At 45.4% G+C, this 8,810-nt stretch overlaps 1 long non-coding RNA gene across 4 annotated transcripts; it reads left to right on the top strand.

The window, feature by feature from the left end:
• The first annotated feature begins 1,606 nt into the window (after nucleotides 1–1,606).
• Nucleotides 1,607–8,515, top strand: LOC113651864. Of its 4 annotated transcripts, XR_007144770.1 has the most exons (5): nucleotides 1,607–2,038; nucleotides 2,151–2,206; nucleotides 4,818–5,072; nucleotides 5,331–5,505; nucleotides 8,303–8,515. It is a non-coding gene; the product is annotated as an uncharacterized LOC113651864 (long non-coding RNA). The 4 variants fall into 4 exon arrangements; XR_007144766.1 differs by having other exon boundaries at nucleotides 1,607–2,206; XR_007144768.1 differs by having other exon boundaries at nucleotides 1,607–2,206; nucleotides 5,331–5,515.
• Nucleotides 8,516–8,810: the final 295 nt, after the last annotated feature.

Here is an 8,810-nt window from a genome sequence, read left to right as displayed (position 1 = left end):
CCATGTGGAGGCTGTAGATAGTTGAAGGGGGGTGGGGCCATGTGGAGGCTGTAGATAGCTGAAGGGGGTGGGGCGATGTGGAGGCTGTAGATAGTTGAAGGGGGGTGGGGCCATGTGGAGGCTGTAGATAGCTGAAGGGGGTGGGGCCATGTGGAGGCTGTAGATAGTTGAAGGGGGTGGGGCCATTCGGAGGCTGTAGATAGTTGAAGGGGGTGGGGCCATCTGGACATGGATATTGGACGAGTTTGACCACGTTCACACTGCAGGTCTTAATGCTCAATTCAGATATTTTGCTCAGATCTGATTTTTTTGTTTGGCTGTTCACATTACCTTTTAAAATGTGGCCTATATCAGATAACAATGTGAACAGTTTGCTGTTTCGAACTGACCCGCATGCACAAACGAACAATAACATCACACGCATCACGCCGTTGTGCTAAAGTTGGCGAGGTTATGGAGGAAGTAAGTATTTTCGCTTTTCTTTCTAAATGTGTGTGTGATGGCAGCACAGAGACGCAGTGTTTTGAAAATTTTCGGATGTCGAGGGCGACTTTTGATTATTTGATCCATTTTGTAGGCGTGGCCACGTTTGTGTGCGTCCTCGCCGGCGCATAATTGTGACGAATGTCGATGTAGATTGACGAAAAAGTCGCATCAAATCCGCCTCGGTTGTTCACACTGCGGCCACATTGAAAAAAAAACAAAAAAAACAAAGATTTGGGTCTGATTCAGGACCACATATGGAAGTGGTCTGAATCTGATTTGAAAAAATCAGATCTGGGCCAGATTTGAGTGTTCACACTACTCCTGAAGAAGTCTGACCTGGTCACGTGACCCCAAAAAAACTCAGATTTGGGCCACTTTATACCTGCAGTGTGAACGGGGCTTTAGAGTCAAGCAGGTGCTGTAAACAGGTGAAGGGGTGGAGCTACGTGGACTCTCTAAATAGATGAAGTAGACATTGTGACACAGTAACGTGCTGAAACCCAAACAGTGAGCTTTCACAAAGAAAAAAATAAAAATACACCTGAGCGTGTGATGGATTCGTAAATCATAATTTTTTTTTTACTACAGGTTCGACCCGAACTTCGATCAGAATTGATCACCATTATGGTTCTGAAATCAAAACGTCCTCAGTTGTGAAATTAGATTTTCTTTTCTTTTTTTTTTAAACGATTCGCTTTGTGAGAGGACACAGAGGACACACCCAGAGTGATGGAAGTTATGTTGTGTGCACTGTCTGTCTGTGTGTCTCTAAATAAAGAAACAGGTGTTTCCTACAGTCAGTGTGTGTGTGTGTGTGTGTGTGTGTGTGTGTGTGTGTGTGTGTGTGTGTGTGTGTGTACAGGACACAGAATAGGGGTTATATCTGTGGTTTTTGAGTGTGCACGCTTCGTGTGTGTATGTGTGTGTGTGTGTGTGTGTGTGTGTGTGTGTGTGTGTGTGTGTGTGTGTGTGTGTGTGTGTATACCTGGCTCCTGCTCAGACAGCCACATTAATCCTGCTTACTGGCGAAGCAGAGCGGCGGAGAGATAAAGAGCCAAATCCCCCCCTCTCTCTCTCTCTCTCTTTCTCTCTCTCTCTCTCTCTCGTTCCCCCCCCTCTCCCTCCCTCCCCTGCGCTTCCTCACGCTCTCTTGCTCTCTCTTTCTTTCTCTCTCTCGGGGAACAACTCAGGATTTTTTTTTTCTCGCCTGTTTTTTTTTCTCCATAAAATCAATCAGAGAATCCGTTTCCGAATCCGGAGCTGGTCGGTGAAGCGTGGGCTGATGACACACACTGATAAGCGGCGTGATGACGGCGAGTTCTGACGCTTCTCGGACTTACAGAGTCGCACTAACTGGGTTCTGGAGCTAATGTTAACGATACTAAAAAATCTTTTCTCTAGTTAAACACCATTCTTCATTTATGTGTCCATTTGTCTTATAAACCGGCTGACCGTGTAGCTGCTCAGATGAACCCTGGAGGCAGCGCTATACAGCCGGATCGCATGGGCTTCCATTTCCTGTCACTCTCGTTAACTAGTGCCAGAGCGACAAGTTAAAGCAACTTAAATCACACACTGACATTTTGTGTGCTAATTCTAAAGAACGCTAGGTTTTTGATCACGTGTTTAGACTCACGCACGTTTTTTTTTGTTTTTTTTTTTAGGTGAGCTGATATTATCCGATTCTCACCATCATCTATGATCACCAGACTGAACTCAGGTCAGCTTCATGAGTCACAGCTTCATTAACAAACTGTTTTGTTCGAAATATGAAGAATATATATACAATTTGTTATATATATATATATATATATTATATATATTAATGGATTATTTGTGTCACCAAACTAACCGCAACCTGGAAACCATGGCAACACAGAGTTAACTCCCTGAGAGAATTTAAGCAACAGCTGCTGCGATGATGACGATGGTGATGATCTTCCACAGCGATTACACAATTTTTTTTTTTACATTTATTAAAGTATATATACTACTTATTTTTTTTAAAGGATTAAACCTGGTTATAATTACATTGGGACGTCAGAACGCTTTACTCTGACTGGTATAGAGCAGTGATGGGGGCCTCAAGTCATATGATTTGACTTGAGTCAGACTTAAGTCACAAATTTGAGACTTGAGACTCGACTTGACATTCATGACTTGAGACTTACTTGTGACTCGCACATGTGTGACTTACTCACACCTCTGGTATAAAGTACCGACACTGGAGACTCCTTCCAGTAACGTTAAAAAATGCTTCTTCGTTATTGTCTTCAATGTCCCAGTGAATGATCTGTTACCATAGAAACGATAACATAACAGGACGAACGCGCTAACCCATTTGAAAGTGACGTGACATACGGCTAAGTACGGTGACCCCATACTCAGAATTTGTTCTCTGCATTTAACCCATCCAAAGTGCACACACACACAGCAGTGAACACACACACACACACACACACACACACACACACACACACACACACACACACACACACACACACACACACCCCGAGAACACACACACACACACACACACACACACACACACACACACACACACACACAGCAGTGAACACACACACAGCAGTGAACACACACACAGCAGTGAACACACACACACAGCAGTGAACACACACACACAGCAGTGAACACACACATACCGTGAACACACACACACACAGCAGTGAACACACACACCATGAACACACACACACCGTGAACACACACACACACACCGTGAACACACAAACGGAGCAGTGGGCAGCCATTTATGCTGTGGCACCCGGGCAGCAGTTGGGGGGTTCGGCGCCTTGCTCAAGGGCACCTCAGTCGTGGTATTGCCGGCCCTAGACTCGAACCCACAACCTTAGCATTAGGAGTCAGAATCTCTAACTATTAGGCCACGACTTCCCCCAGAAGCCGTGTTATCTGAAAGCTGTTATGGCCGCTGTTAAAAAAAATCATCTAGACCTTCCGACCAATCAGAGTGCAGGGATAAAATTAAGCCTCATAATCTGACACCATCGAAGCAAATTTTTTTATAAACTCAGTCCCAGAAACATTTCCCAGTTTTGCAAATTTCCTCAGTAAAAAACAACAACTTTAAAATCAGTCGTCAGAAGAATAAAGTAGGATAAAAATTTAGAAGATAAAATAAAATAAAAAGATTTATTTCTTTTTGTTTGAATTTTGCACAAATTGTTAAATACCGCATGCAGTTGTTGCTTAGCGACTTCGATACTTGAGGCTGCGGAGTTAGCGCCGGGTCGCTATAGCGGTCCTTACAGCTGGCAATGTTTAAAATCTCTATTGCCTAGAAAATACGGCATGCGGTGGTGTGAATTTTATGAAAAATGACATTCCGTCAGCTTTTATCCAAAACAGCTTAGAAAAGGAGGAAAAGTCGGTGCGGTTCTGCGAGCCGAGCCGTTCAGGGTTAACGCTTTCACTCACGTTGACGCTGGACCGGGATGTAAACAGCTCACCTGGCACAAGGGTGACGATTTTATATTAAAACTAAAACAAACAAAAAAACCCACCCCCTTTTTCACCTTAAACAGAATTTAAATGACACATTTTCCAAATTCATCCAAATTCCCAACAAAAGATTAGAGCGTGTTATGGGGGAGGGAGGGGAATTTCCGCACTAACAAATTCGACTCTTTTTAGCGCGGCGGCGGAGGCATTAATCACCGCCATCGATTATATCGACGATGTGCGGAAATGTTAGCGGTGGTGTGAAAATCAATCACTCCCTTCCTCTGTCTCGCTCGCGCTCCCCCACTCTCTCGCTCTTGTTCTCTCTCTGGGGCCTACAACACTCAATATATTAATAGCGTGAGCGGTCGTGTCCCAATTCCCACAGCAGCAGAGGAATTCCCCCTCCCCCTCCCCCTCCCCCTGTCGTTCCAGCTGGGCTGCAGACTCTCACGTAGTTGGAGATGTGGCCCGTGAGTGCCCTTCAGCTGCAGATCAAAGCTGTGGGCTACACACACACACACACACACACACACACACACACACACACACACACACACACACACACACTCCCTCTCTCTCTTTCTGAGAAAGGCCTTATATGCTGCGGCTGGGGCAGGGAAAGACCTGGGGCACCGTGCTAAAAAAAAAGGAGTGTGTGTGAGAATGTGTGTGTGTGTGTGTGTGTGTGTGTGTGTGTGTGTGTGTGTGTGTGTGTGTGTGTGTGTGTGATCATGCACTGAGGTCAGTAAACAGGCCAGAGGCTCAGGGTCTGTGAATCCCCCAGACAGACCCCCCCTAGTGTGTGCTGAACTGTATGTGTGTGTGTGTGTGTTTGTGTACAAAAACAGAAGCCCGGAACAGGAGGGTAAACGCTCGGACTGGGGCCTCTGACCCCGACCCACAATGCACTGGGGTTCCAGATCACTAAGTTCACTACTGTACTACACAGGGTTCCAGCATACACCAGTCCTCTCCACGTCCCCAGAACGACTCGAACAGACGGACGTGTTCTGCAGCCTGACAAAATATCTACAAGGACGAGTCCAATGACCTAGAACTCAGTGTGACACGCAGTGGCTGACGTGGTCATCATCACTGCTCAGGTTCTCTAAAAGCTCGTGGTTATGACTGTTTATGTGCAAAGTAATGTCACAGTTTATTTATTTATTTACTGATTATAAACCTTTCACCTAAAGTCTGTTTAAATGTCGAGTTAAAATGTGAATAAACTCACTGATGTAAACCGAACAAGTGTTTAGTTTTGTACGTTAGTGTTTAGTCGTGTAACGACGTCACACTGAACGCTGGAAACTTAATAGTTTGCTGAATAGTTTGTAGTGACTCTCTGTTTGTCCGCTCAGGTGGGATTTGTCCTGTCCTGCTTTGTCCAGTGACTGAAGTTCAGTGTGATTTTCACAGCCTTGGAGCTCGTGTCACGGAAAACGACTCTAGTTTCAGTCGCAAGCAGAGCTACATGCTCATAAACCATTCATGTGGCGGCCAAGGCTGCGCTGAGGCAATCGTCTGCTGGAGTGTGTGAGTGTGTGTGAGTGTGTGTATTCGCTCTCTCTCCACACACACAGACACACAGACACAAAGACACAGACTCAAACACACACAGACCCAGACACACACAGACACACACAGACAGAGACACAAACAGACACACACAGACACACACAGACAGAGACACAGACACAAACAGACACACACAGACAGAGACACAGACACAAACACAGACACACAGGCAGACACACAGGCAGACACACACAGACACAAACACACACAGACACACAGATACAAACACACACAGACACAAACACTCACAGACACCAACACACACAGACACCAACACACACAGACACACAGACACAAACACGCACAGACACACAGACACAAACACCACACAGACACACACAGACACAAACACACACAGACACAAACACACACAGACACATAGGCAGACACACAGACACCAACACACACAGACACATAGGCAGACACAAACACACAGACACACACAGACAGACACAGACACAAACACACACACAAACACACACACAAACACAGACACAAACACACAGACACAAACACACAGACACACAGACACAAACACACACAGACACAAACACACACACACAGACACAAACACGCACAGACACACAGACACAAACACCACACAGACACACAGACACAGACACACACACAGACACAAACACACACAGACACAAACACACACAAGCACACACAGACACAAACACACACAGACACACACAGACACATAGGCAGACACACAGACACCAACACACACAGACACATAGGCAGACACACAGACACCAACACACACAGACACATAGGCAGACACAAACACACAGACACACACAGACAGACACAGACACAAACACACACACAAACACACAGACAGAAACAGACACAAACACACAGACACACACAGACAGACACAAACACACACAGACACAAACACACACAGACACAAACAGACACAAACACACACACACACAGACACAAACACGCACAGACACACAGACACAAACACCACACAGACACACACAGACACAAACACACACAGACACAAACACACACAAGCACACACAGACACAAACACACACAGACACAGACACACACAGACACATAGGCAGACACACAGACACCAACACACACAGACAGCAACACACACAGACACATAGGCAGACTCAAACACACAGACACAAACACACACAGACACAAACACACACACACAAACAGACACAAACACACAGACAGACACAGAAACAAACACACACAGACACACAGGCAGCCACACAGACACAAACACACAGACACACACAGACAGACACAGACACAAACACACACAAAAACACAGACACACACAGACAGACACAAACACACACAGACACAAACACACACAGACACATAGGCAGCCACACAGACACAAACACACAGACACAGACAGACAGACACAGACACAAACACACACAGACACAAACACACACAAAAACACAGACACACACAGACAGACACAGACACACACAGACACAAACACACACAGACACAAACACACACAGACACAAACATACACAGACACATAGGCAGCCACACAGACACAAACACACACAGACACAAACACACACACACAGACACAAACACACACAGACACAAACACACACAGACACAAACACACACAGACACACACACACACAGACAGAAACACACAAACACGCAGCCACACAGACACACACACAGACAGACACAGACACAAACACACACAGACACACACAGACACAAACACACAGACACACACAGACAGACACAAACACACACAGACACACACACACACACACACACACACACAAACACACAGACACACACAGACAGACACCAACACACACAGACACAAACACACACAGACACAAACATACACAGACATAGGCAGCCACACAGACACAAACACACAGACACAAACACACACAGACACACACACACAGACACAAACACACAGACACACACAGACAGACACCAACACACACAGACACAAACACACACAGACACACACAGACACAAACACACACAGACACAAACACACACACAGACACACACAGACACAAACATACACAGACACATAGGCAGCCACACAGACACAAACACACACAGACACAAACACACACAGACACACACACACAGACACAAACACACAGACACACACAGACAGACACCAACACACACAGACACAAACACACACAGACACACACACACACACACACAGACACAGACACACACAGACACAAACACACACAGACACAAACACACACACAGACACACACAGACACAAACACACACAGACACTCAGACACATAGGCAGCCACACAGACACAGGCACAGACACAAACACACACAGACAGAGACACACACACACACACACACACACACACACACACACACACACACACACACACAAACTCTATACCGTTCGACCGTTTGATGTTTGCTCCATTGTCCTTGTGATGCTTCCTTTAACTCTCTCTCTCTCTCTCTCTCTCTCTCTCTCTCTCTCTCTCTCTCTGCTTTATTAATATGAAATGAGAATTTATTCTTAATAGTGTGTTTTTTCTATATTGCTAAAAAAATCATTCTCATGTATGTGGAATTTATCTTTGCTTTGTTGAAATTAAAAAAATAAGAAAAGGAGAAAAAATAAAAACAATAAGTTAAAATTTGACATTTGAGAATCTCTCTCTCTCTCTCTCTCTCTCTCTCTCTCTCTCTCTTTCTTGTTCTCTCTCATTCTCTCCCTCACTGGCGTTCTTTTCATCAGGCTCCCTCTCGTGAGCGTGCCGCCGCAGCTATTTAAAAGCGCACCACAAATGGAATTCCGCCGGGCGCCTCTTTCATCTTACAGAGACAGAGACAGAGAGAGAGAGCGAGAGAAAGAGAGGGGGGGGTGTGATGTCGGGGTGGACGAGATGAACGACTGGGGAAAAAAACGAAAAGCTGGAGCAGGTTGTGAGCAACCGACCTTCTGCTTGTGGAAACTCACATCAAAACCTGGCGATTGGCCCAAACTCGGAGTTGATTATTGATAACGTGCGAAACATCACGCTTCAGACGCATCGTCAGTTGATTGATTGTTGATGCCGGATGCTAAATGCTAGCTGAAATATTAATAAGTGTATTGATTGGTTGGTTCGAGAATAAACCTGTAGTATAGATCTCACTGATCGCAAGCATGACGAGTTACCCTGGGTAACAGAGCCACGATTTTCACAAGTAGCAGAATTTTAATTCTCACCTTTTTTTTATATAGTACTAACCATTGCAGCGTG

This window comes from Tachysurus fulvidraco, chromosome 1, assembly GCF_022655615.1.
Source record: "Tachysurus fulvidraco isolate hzauxx_2018 chromosome 1, HZAU_PFXX_2.0, whole genome shotgun sequence".
Classification (NCBI taxonomy): domain Eukaryota; kingdom Metazoa; phylum Chordata; class Actinopteri; order Siluriformes; family Bagridae; genus Tachysurus; species Tachysurus fulvidraco.
Note: the sequence above shows the minus strand (reverse complement) of the source record. Positions and strands in the feature narration are given on the sequence as shown.